The 9,773-nt window shown below is 44.2% G+C and overlaps 1 protein-coding gene and 1 long non-coding RNA gene across 10 annotated transcripts in view; both read left to right on the forward strand.

Annotated features, from left to right (window-relative positions):
• Nucleotides 1–9,773, forward strand: part of LOC122429593 (BOLA class I histocompatibility antigen, alpha chain BL3-7-like) — a 425,948-nt gene that overhangs the window by 9,469 nt on the left and 406,706 nt on the right. The window lies entirely within an intron of this gene.
• Nucleotides 4–7,841, forward strand: LOC122429609. 2 transcript variants are annotated; one of them, XR_006266067.1, is made up of 3 exons: nt 4–513; nt 1,732–3,862; nt 7,331–7,841. It is a non-coding gene; the product is annotated as an uncharacterized LOC122429609 (long non-coding RNA). The 2 variants fall into 2 exon arrangements; XR_006266066.1 differs by lacking the exon at nt 4–513 and having other exon boundaries at nt 1,634–3,612; nt 3,744–3,862.

A 9,773-nucleotide genomic window follows, 5' to 3' on the forward strand; every position in this document is an offset into this window, starting at 1 on the left:
ATAAAAATAATTTTAAAATAATAAGATAAATAACAGAACACACATAAAAGAAAAAGTGCTATTAATACCAGAACTCGGAACTGAATTCAGGCCTCCTGGCTGCAAATTCTAAGCTTCCCCTGTTAGATTGATGGAACCAGGATCTGACATGAGGACTGAAATTCTGGGTGTGTGAGGCCATTATTATCAATTGGCTCCATCTGGAATTGATCCAGGTCTTGTAGGCTAATAGGCTCTGGGGAAAAGGAAAAACCAATCAATAACTGACCAACTGGTTGCAGAATATTGTTTTTTATTCCCTCAGAGATTCTCTTTCAGTTGCTCCAAGGTCAGATTTGACCATCCTCTGAGGGAAGACACATCCGTTCTTTTTTGCCTCCTTTTCCCCAGCTCTTGCTGGACTCCTCCTCTGATTCCATCAACATCATCACCTGTCCCTGCTGCCACCACCATCCACAACAGGGACAGAAGTCGGCAGGAAGAAAAGAAAAGATACAGGAGTGAAAACTCAAGGTACTCGTGCCTTCAATGCAGACCCATCTCCTAATTGGTTTCCCCTTTCAGTTTAGTTCAGTCTCTCAGTCGTCTCTGATTCTTTGTGACCCCATGGACTGCAGCATGCCAGGCTTCCCTGTCCATCACCAACTCCCAGAGCTTGCTCAAACTCATGTCCATCAAGTTGATGATGCTATCCAACCACGTCATCCTCTGTTGTCCCCTTCTCCTTCTGCCTTCAATCTTTCTCAGCATCAGGGTCTTTTCCAATGAGTCAGTTCTTTGCACCGGATGGCCAAAGTACTGGAGCTTCAGCTTCAGCATCAGTCCTTCCAATGAATATTCAGGACTGATTTACTTTACGATTGACTGCTTTGATCTCCTTGCAGTCAAAGGGACTCTTAAGAGTCTTCTACAACACCACAGTTTAAGAGCATCAATTCTTCAGCACTCAGCTTTCTTTATAGTCTAACTCTCAGATCCATAGATGACTACTGGAAGAACCATGGCTTTGACTAGAGGGACCTCGGTCGGCAAAGTAATGTCTCTGCTTTTAATATGCTGTCTAGGTTGGTGATAGCTTTTTTTCCAAGGAACAATTAATTTCATGGCTGTAGTCACAGTCTGCAGTGATTTTGGAGCCCCAAAAAATAAAGCCTGTCACTGTTTCCATTGTTTCCCTATCTATTTGCCATGATGAAACCGGATGCCATGATCTTAGTTTTTTAGAGTGTTGAGTTTTAAGCCAACTTTTTCACTGTCCTCTTTCACTTTCATCAAGAGGCTCTTTCATTCCTCTTTGCTTTCTGTGATAAGGGTGGTGTCATCTGCATATCTGAGGTTATTGATATTTCTCCCAGCAATCTTGATTCCAGCTTGTGCTTCATTCAGCTTGGGATTTTGCCTAATGTACTCTGCATATTAGCTAAATAAGCAGGATGACAATATATGGTCTTGAAGTACTCCTTTCCCAGTTTGAAACCCGTCTCTTTTTCCATGTCTGGTTCTAACTGTTGCTTCTTGACCTGCATACAGATTTCTCAGGAGGCAGGTAAGGTCGTCTGGTATTCCCATCTCTTGAAGAATTTTCCACAGTTTGTTGTGATCCATAGTCAAAAACATTGGTGTAATCAATAAAACAGAAGTAGATGTTTTTCTAGAATTCTCTTTCTTTTTCTATGATCCAATGGATGTTGGCAGTTTGATCTCTGGTTCCTCTTCCTTTTCTAAATACAGCCTGAACATCTAGAAATCCACGGTTCACAAACTGTTGAAGCCTGGCTTGGAGAATTTTGAGCATTACTTTGCTAGCATATGAGATGAGCGCAATTGTGTGGTAGTTTGAAGATTCTTTGGCATTGCCCTTCTTTGGATTGGAATGAAACAGAACTTTTCCAGTGCTGTGGCCACTGCTGAGTTTTAGGAGAAACTAATATTGGCTCCCTGATTCTGATTTCCTTTACTTGCTGTCAGCTCTGCCATGAGGAGTGGTCTACACTTGGGTACAGGATGTTTTGAAAAAGCACTGGATGGAGACTTTCAGACTTGGACTTTGCTTGAACTGTGTTAACTGGGCAGGCTATTCATCTCCCATGGTTCTGTTTATTTCCCCTAAATGGAGGGTTAGATTATGACCCTGCGGGTCTCTTCGGTACCAGTGGTCTCGGATCTGAGCATGCGCCTCTGAGCACGGAGTCACAGGCGCAGCATTCACGTCGGAGGACACCCCGCTCAGCACACTCGTCCTCCAGGTGCTGAGATACAGCCGCTCGACACTAACAAGCACCAAACTTGTGCTGAGAAAATTCCTGAATGAATTTCAGAATCAAACACAAGTGACTCTGGGGTTGCCCCAGCCTGGGTTCAACACACCCTGCCTGGGCTCCAGAGTCTCCAGCTCCAGCTCCCAGACCAGCACTGACACACTCCCAGCATCACTGCGTGTCCCGCCCTCCTCTCACACTCTGAGCCCTTGGAACGTGGGTCTGTGCAGGTGTCTGGATGTGACCCCTGGAGAAACCTTGGTTGAATTCCTGCTCCTGTAAGGCTCAACTGATAAGAGCTGAGCAGCCTCACCATTCAACTTTGATTGAACCTCTTCTTTATGTCTTGACTTGGTTTCAGGGCTTTCCACACACTGTTTCAACAGAGCTGAACCCTCAAGAGACATTAACCAGAAATTATTAAACTACAACGTCATCCCTGAACCCACTGTGCCTGATTGCACCGCATACCTTCTTGCACACTAACTCCTGACTGCTTGCAATGTCTTTATTTTCTTTTCCTTTTTGTCTTTGATGATTATCCTACTCATCCACATGGGTGAAGTTCTATCCAAAGTTCCACCTCATTCATTAAACTCTAACTACTGGGGTGTCTGGCCCATGAACTTTAGGAAACTATTCCTCTGCTTCACTGTAGCCATTAAGGAGGTTTCAGTCTAGGACATCTCTGCACATGCATCAGAGTGTCCATAAGGAGTTCCCAGAAGTAGGGGAGTATCATCCACCAGTCATTGTCAGCCCTCTAATGACCAGCACTAGGTTTTAATCTGGTTCCCCATCTCCAGAGCCCCCAAATTATTTGCTAAGCATGCATCCATGAGCAGTGAGATTGCTGGATTAATACTTAATTAATGGCACACAGACCCCAGCCTTCATTCTCAGGTGATGACTTGTGTTCACTCACCTGCCTCACCTGATGCTACGGGAACGCCGTCCAGAGGGCCTCTCGCTCCTGAGGACTGGGGAGAGGTGGAGAGCATCGCTCTCCTGCTTTCTCCCAGGCTCCTGCCTGCTTTCATCAATGGGTGCTCTCTGTTCAGACCAGTCTCCAGCCTTTGGCTGTGATATCACCGCACATTTCTCAGATTTAGTGGGAAATCCTCACCTGACTCGTCAAGAGCTTGGTCTCATCGTCAAAATAGTTTGGCTCCTCCATCAACCACACAAGATTCTGCCCTCCCCGCCTCACTGTTCTGGAGGATGAAAGTTCCTGATGAAAGTGTCCATCCTCAAACCAGAGGCAGTAAGTGCAGGGACTCCTGACCTGGTTCAGACACAGCCGTGCAGAAATACCGCAGAGCTTGATCCTGAGGTCAGAACCAGTGGATCGAAGGTAAACCCTACTATTTATGAGGAATGATCCTTTCCCAGTGTGTGAGAAATGTTGTGTTGTGTGTGTGAAACAGAGAGAGAGATTTATTTTCAAACTTGGCTCATGAGCCTAAGGGTCTTGTGCTTCCAAAGGTGCAGGGCTGGCAAGCAGGCTGGAGACTCAGGGAAGGATCGATGTTACAGAGTCCAAAGGTGGTCCGGACAAAAGTGTGGCTGGCCTGACTCTCTTCACTCTGAGATTTAGGAAAATCGTGAGTTTATCATTACCCTCATATTGCACAACTTTTAAAAGGCCTGTGTGTTTGGCTTTTCCTTTGTTCTTATTGTTAGTGTGCTGCTACTTTTGTGGAAAGAATAGTTGTGCAATGTTCTGACTTCTGTAAATTTATGAACTTACAATAGGGAGTTCCCTGAAGGTTCAATGGTTAAGACTGCACTTCCAATGCAGGGTTGCAGAACTAGAATCAGTCGAGGTGGGGGAACCTGGATCCCACAAGCTGAAGGGCATGGCCAAAAAAAAATAAAAAAGAAAAAAAATTTTTCAAAATAACCTACAATAGATTACTAAGAATAAATAAATTCTTAGTCACACTCGAAGAGAATGAAGATGGTACTATTATCATATTAGGTAGTGAGACTGCGGGTGAATTTTGTGGTGTACAATCAGAAAAAAATTGAAAGAAAGAAAAGAGCTGATTTTGGCTGTCATGATGCAAAAAAAAGAAGAAAAGAAAACAAAAACGTACATGTACTATCCAATTTATTCCATTTATAACTCTGAAGTCAGACAGACATAATCACAGCTTAACTATCAAGTGTTTGGAATGAGACTCAGAAGTGCCCAGCCCAGGGTCACACAGCTTTGCGTGCCTGCGTGCTAAGTCACACAGTCATGTCCGACTCTTTGCAACCCCATCGACTGTAGCCCGCCAGGCTCCTCTGTCCATGGGCTTCTCCAGGTGAGGATACTGGAGTGAGTTGCCTTGCCCTCCTCCAGGGGATCTTCCCAATCCAGAGATCAAACCCACATCTCTTAATGCCTCCTGCATTGGCCTGCGAGTTCTTTACCACTAGCGCCACCTGGGAAGCCCAATGATGCTTTGAGGAAGTTTATTAATTCTTTTTTTTTTTTCTATTTATTTTTATTAGTTGGAGGCTAATTACTTTACAATATTGTAGTGGTTTTTGCCATACATTGACATGAATCAGCCATGGATTTACACATATTCCCCATCCCGATCCCCCTCCCACCTCCCTCCCCATCCCATGCCTCTGGGTCTTCCCAGTGCACCAGCCCTGAGCACTTGTCTCATGCATCCCACCTGGGCTGGTGATCTGTTTCACCCTTGATAATATACCTGTTTCGATGCTGTTCTCTCAAAACATCCCACCCTCGCCTTCTCCCACAGAGTCCAAAAGTCTGTTCTGTACATCTGTGTCTCTTTTTCTGTTTTGCATATAGGGTTATCATTACCATCTTTCTAAATTCCATATATATGTGTTAGTATACTGTATTGGTCTTTATCTTTCTGGCTTACTTCACTCTGTATAATGGTCTCCAGTTTCATCCATCTCATTAGAACTGATTCAAATGAATTATTTTTAATGGCTGAGTAATATTCCATGGTGTATATGTACCACAGCTTCCTTATCCATTTGTCTGCTGATGGACATCTAGGTTGCTTCCATGTCCTGGCTATTATAAACAGTGCTGCGATGAACATTGTGGTGCTTCCTTAACTGAAAAGATATTTATTTACCACATACTCTCTGCCAGGCCCTGGGGATGCATTAGGTGAAAGTGAAAGCCAATCAGTCCTGTCTGACTCTTTGCAAACCCATGGACTACAGTCCAGGGAATTCTCCAGGCCAGGCTATTGAGTGGGTAGCTTTTCCCTTCTCCAGGGGATCTTCCCAACCCAGGGATCGAACCCAGGACTCCCGCATTGCAGGCAGATTCTTTACCAGCTGAGCCACAAAGGAAGCCCAAGAACATGCCCTGTGTGTTTCGATGCTAAATAGTCCAGCTGGAAAATAAGCATTTGGAATAGAGAGCAAGGGCCCCACTCTAGTCTGGGAGCAGCTCAGGACATCCTTCCTGAGGAGGGGACATTTGAAATCAGCCTTGAGATTGGACAGGAGTTGACGGGGCAGCTGTGGTCTGTATAGAGGGAAACCGCTGATAAGGAGTCGTGTGCGTATATTGGATGGTGTGGTGGTGTCACAGGACTGACCAAGTCCCTGGAGACTGGAGAGTGGGGGCTCCACCTGGGCAGTCTGGACCCCAGTATCCTCCCCCACCCTCTTCGCTGTGTTACTCCAAACAAGTTATTTCCCCCCTGTGCTCATCCGCATCTGCAAAACGGGTAACGTTTTCGGGATGTGGTGAGAGTTGGCTGAGTTGATGGAGGAAGTGGTCAGGACAGTGCCTGGCACAGACTGGATGCTCAAGCCTTGTTTGCTCTGCTGGCTGGAGGGAAACGAGGTGGGAGAGAGCGGGAGGCTGAGGATAGAGGCTGGGCCCTGGAAGCCCTCCTTGCCTGGTGGGATTTCATTTGCTGACCCAAGATCCTATCAAAGACATATGATATAAATTAGGTTCTAATCATGTTCCCTTCAGGCTCCTCTGGCTGTGACAGTCTCTCAGACTTCCCTTTTTGTTTGATGACCTGGATGCTTTTGAGAATTGCTCAGGCATAGTGTGGAATGTCTCTGTATTTGAGTTGGGTTTTTGGATAGAAGGCCACAGAGATGAAGTGACATTCTCCACACATCAAGGGTTTATACTGTCCACTGGAATATCCCTAATAAAATCACTTCAGCACCCACCTAAGATATATTTCCTAGGTTTCTCCTTATGAAGTTCTATTTTTACTTCCTCACTGTCCACACTATAGTCTTTGGAAGGAAGTCACCATGTGCAGTCCACACTTAAGGGGCACTCTGATATAAACTCTGGTGTGCAGGGGTTTGTGCAAATACAAGTTTTCCCATGGGATGGAGAAGTGCTAGACTGATGAGCAGACTGGATGGAGAGTCTCTGTGTAGCTTCATAAGAAACTGCTGACTCTCATTTCTAGCGACTGTGCTGCTTCCTATTCCTGCCCCAGTGAGCGAGGGTTTCTGCTGCTCCGTGTCCTGGTCAGCGCTGGGCATCACCGGGTCTTGGATTCTAGCTACTCTACTAGGTGTGTGAGGATGTATCATTGCTGTTTTTATTTGCGTGTCTTAATAACATGTGACATTGAGCATATTTTGTGTGTATTTCCATATCATCTTCAAGAGGTGTCTGTTAGACTTTTCCTTCATTGCAAAACATAAATTGCTGTTTATTTATATATTGCTGAATGTAATGGTTCTATTTATATTCTAAAGCAAGTTCTTCTTCATATATGTGAATTTGCACATAATTTGTTCCTCTCTGTGCCCTGAGCTCTTTCCCTGAAATAACAGTGTTCATTAATGTCTAGATGTCCATTTCTGAGACGAGAAATAAGGAATTCCTAACTGCAATGGTTTCTAAGTAGAGGTCTTGGGTGACTGGGGAATGGAGGGAGAACATGAATTAGTTATTTTGTCTATTCTGGAGTATCTTCTCAATCCTCTTGTGTGGAGTTAAATAATGCTTTCAAAAAATGAGCTGAAAGTACCTTGCCCTTGTAAAACCCTTGACCGATCACCTTCAGGTCAAGTGTGAGGATGCACATTCTCTGCTCCAGGACCCATCATATGTCGACTGAACTGTTCTGCCATAGAAATGCCACCACTGGAAAAGATGGGCTGACATGTACGGACAATTCTTCCCACAGCAAATAGCTGAAAATGCCATGGAAAATACAAAAATTGTTTTCAAAGCATCAAAGAGGCGACAAAGTCCTAATAGATGACCACACATCTCAAAAGAAGGCTAAGATTCCGCTTGGCCTCCACAGGGAACCCGGTCCTGAGAAGAGAAGAAAAGACCGTGTGAGTCACTGCCCGGAGCCCAGACACGGAGCCCAGGACGTCCAGCCTCGTGTCCCCAGCTCTTCACTTGCCTCCCACCTGCCTTCTTTCTTAAAAATTTAAATAAGCTTTATAATTCTGATTATGATGTATATGTATAACACAGGATATAATAAAGATTCACTGTAAAATAAGTTACAAAGGGTTGAAAGTGATAAAGGACAAAAGAACTGTAATCCTCACACAGGAGATATTTGGTTGCACTTACTTACCAGTTTACTTTCATCTTCCAGCTGCTGCCCAGGTGCTGGAACCGTCTCTGTCTAAGCTGTTGAGCTCAGACCTCAGTGGCCCCCACCCTGCACTCTCCAGAAGCTACTTGCTGAGTCAGCTCACTTCTTCCTCCCTCCTCTGTCCCCTCTACTCTTTATTCTTTTTTTTTAAAATATGTATTTGTTTGGCTGCTTTGGGTCTTAGTTGCAGCACGAGGGAGCTTCCTTGCTCCTTTGCCGTACATGGATTGTGGCACATGGGCTCCAGAGCAGGTGAACCTCAATAGTTGTAGCATGCTAGCTGAGTTGCTCTGTGTCCTCTGGGATCTTAGTTCCCTGACCGAGGATTGAAGGTGTGGACCTTGCATTGGCAGGCGAATTCTTAACCACTGCAGTTGGGAAGTCCTGTCAAAATTGTTTATGTGTCTTTGAGTTTGAATAGGTGCATGTGTTTGTATCTTTGTGAGTGTTTGAGCAACACAGAGAAGACTGATGGATGTTTATGATTTTTCATCTTTGGTCATACAACTCTTCATTTCCCAAGTGTAAAATATTCATATATATTTTTGTCTAGGAGACAAGAGTCCAAGGGTGAAGGAAAAAAGAATTGCTTGAATTTGAGAGGAAAGTGTAGAAGGAGAAGAATACCATAGAACTAGTTCTTTCCAGCTAGAGTAACCCCTGAAACGAGAAGCTGTGTGCCATAACTAGAGAGTAGACCCTACTCGCCACAACTAGAGAAAAGCCCACAGAGCAATGAAGACCCAGCACAGCCAAAAATAAACAAAGAAAATTATTTTTTTTTAAAAGAATTTTAAGGTGGTGGATTCTTAGGTTACAGCTTCTGCTTCATAATTTTACAAGTATGTCCAAGTCCTACAAGGTAATTGATTTATGTTGTGTTCAACAAATACTTTCTCTTGGGTTGAGTGAACACTTCTGTGTCTACTTATGCTTACCAGGTTAAGGAAACCACCAAGAGTTCAGTATAATAGAGACAAGAATTAGCTCCAGTGATGGGCACTTTTGAACACTTATAACCTGAAGGTGATATACCGTGGTCTGCTTAATGTCTGCTTAACATTCTAGTTGCTAAAACACTTATTAATGAAACTTCCTGTGTATGCAACATTTTAAGGCTATGCCTTAAATAGACAAACCCACTATATTCATATGAAGTGAAAGTGAAGTCAATCAGTCGTGTCTGACTCTTTGCGACCCCATGGACTGTAGCCCACCAGGCTCCTTGGTCCATGGGATTTTCCAGGCATGAATGCTGGAGTGGGTTGCCATTTCCTTTTCCAGGGGAATTTCCTGACCCAGGGATTGAATCCACGTCTCCTCATTGTGGGCAGATGCTTTACCGTCTGAGCTACCAAAGAATGTATGTTAACATGCATCAATCTATGAGTCACACAATAACTTTTGGGAGGAAGAGAGTGAAAGTTAAGGACATTCTAGACACGCACTGTCCGATATGCTGGTGACTAGTCATATATGGCTATTTGAATTAAATAAAATTAAAATAGACACAGACTCACAGATACAGAGAACAGACTTGTTGTTGCCAAGAGGGAAGGGTCTGGGGAAGGGGGCTGGGGAAAGTAATGCCTGGGGGTTGGGGGTTCGTTAGATGTAAACTATTACATAAAGAATGGGTGAACAGGGGACCTCCCTGGTGATCCAGTGGTTAAGAATCCGTCTCGCAATGCAGGGCAAAAGGGTTCAATCTCTGGGCAGGGCACTAAGATTCCACATGCCTTGGAGCAACTGAACCAGCATACCAGGATGAAAAAGATCCATCATGATGCAGTGAACATCCTGTGTATTGCAACTAAGACCCAATACAGCCAAGTAAATAAATAAGTAAGTATTAAAAAAAAATAGAATGGATAAACAATGACAGCACAGGTAACCGTATTCAACATCCTGGAATAAATCATAA

Source organism: Cervus canadensis, chromosome 28, assembly GCF_019320065.1.
Source record: "Cervus canadensis isolate Bull #8, Minnesota chromosome 28, ASM1932006v1, whole genome shotgun sequence".
Lineage (NCBI taxonomy): Eukaryota > Metazoa > Chordata > Mammalia > Artiodactyla > Cervidae > Cervus > Cervus canadensis.